This window comes from Mus pahari, chromosome 2, assembly GCF_900095145.1.
Source record: "Mus pahari chromosome 2, PAHARI_EIJ_v1.1, whole genome shotgun sequence".
Classification (NCBI taxonomy): Eukaryota; Metazoa; Chordata; class Mammalia; order Rodentia; family Muridae; genus Mus; species Mus pahari.
Genome location: NC_034591.1, coordinates 107,223,802 through 107,225,668, shown reverse-complemented (window position 1 = coordinate 107,225,668; position 1,867 = coordinate 107,223,802).

Here is a 1,867-nt window from a genome sequence, read left to right as displayed (position 1 = left end):
CTATCATGAGAAGTGACTGCTTTGAACATGCTCACCCCATGTCTTACCATATTTCTCCTAAGATCTTCACTGCTTGATTTTTTTTTTCCTCCCGGACTGTCTCACAGTGGGTTAATCTGTGATGTCCTGACCAAACAGAAGACGCTCTCTGGTGCTTCTCAAGATGATCAGGTAGGCCTACCCTCCAATGATGAGTGGCATTCTCTCCTCTGTGATCCCCTGGGGTCCCTGTTCATGATCCAGTTTTCCCCAGCACATGGGACAGTCGAACAGGGTCTGGGGAACCACCTGTGGAGAGAATGGGGGCAAGAAACACAAAGGACAGACAGCAAGTCTGATTGATCAAGCTGACAAATTTTATTTTTCCCAGGCAGGTTTTATGCCCACAGAAGCAGGAGGGGGATGACGCAAAATCACTTTGTTTCTGGGGGAACACACCTGTTCCCAAAAGCAGGATATTGGCTAGGTAAAAAGTTCAGTAGGAGAAACAGAACAGAATGGTATGCTAGGTACCTGTCCACAAGATCTATAGCTATTTGTTCTTAACTGGGGTAGTACTTTCCCACAGAGGCCTCAACTTTTCCCACAGAAATCTCAACTAAGCTAGTATTTTTCCACTAAGGTCAAAACTTTGTAAGAAAGTACTTATGCCTGACAAGGCAGTTAACATTCAAACAGGGTTGCTTCCAACATCTAACAACAACAACAACAACAACAACCACCAGGAAGCAATAATCACTATTCCTTAATATCTCTTAGCATCAATGGACTCAATTACCTAGTAAAAAGACATAGAATGACAGAGTGGAATCATTAACAGGACCCAGCAATTTGCTGCATACAGAAAATGCATCTCAGGGACAAAGACAGAAACTATCTCAGAGTAAAGGGCTGGAAAATTTTTTCCAAGCAAATAGTTCAAAGAAACAAGCTGAAGTAGCCATTCTAGTATGGAACAAAATAACTTTCAACCAAAAGTTATCAGAAAGATAAGGAAGGACACTTTATACTCATCAAAGGAAAAATCTACCAAGAAAAACTCTCAATTCTGAACGTCTATGCTCTAAATGCAAGGGCACCTGCATTCACAAAAGAAACTTTACTAAAGCTCAAAGCATTCATTGCACTGCACATAATAGTGGTTGGATGCTTCAATACCCTTCTCTCATCAATGGACAGATCATGGAAATAGAGACTAAGCAGAGAACAGTAAAGCTAACAAGTTATGGAGCAAATGGATTTAACAGACATCTATAGAACATTTTATCCTAAAACAAAAGAATGTACCATCTTCTCAGCACCTCATTATATGATCTTATTCAAAATGACCATGTAATTGGCCACAAAACTAACCTCAGCAGATACAAGAAGATTGAAATAATCCTATGCATCCTATCAGATCACTATGGACTAAGGCTTGTCTTCCATAACAACAAAAACAACAGAAAGCCCACATTCACGTGATAGCTGAACAACACCCCACTCAATGATAATTTGGTCAAGGAAGAAATAAAGAAATTAAAGACTTTTTAGAATTTAATGAAAATGAAGTCACAACATACCCAAACTTATGGGACACAGTGAAAGCAGTTCTAAGAGGAAAACTCATAGCTCTTAGTGCCTCAAAAAAATTAACCTGTAGAGAGCATAAACTAGCAGCTTGACTGCACACCAGAAATATCTAGAACAAAAAGAAGCAAATATACCCAAGAGGAATAGAAGGCAGGAAATAATCAAACTCAGGGCTGAAATCAACCAAGTAGAAACAGAAAGAACTATACAAGGAATCAACAAAACCAGGAGCTGGTTCTTTGAGAAAATCTTTCTCTCTCTCTCTCTCTCTCTCTCTCTCTCTCTCTCTCTCTCT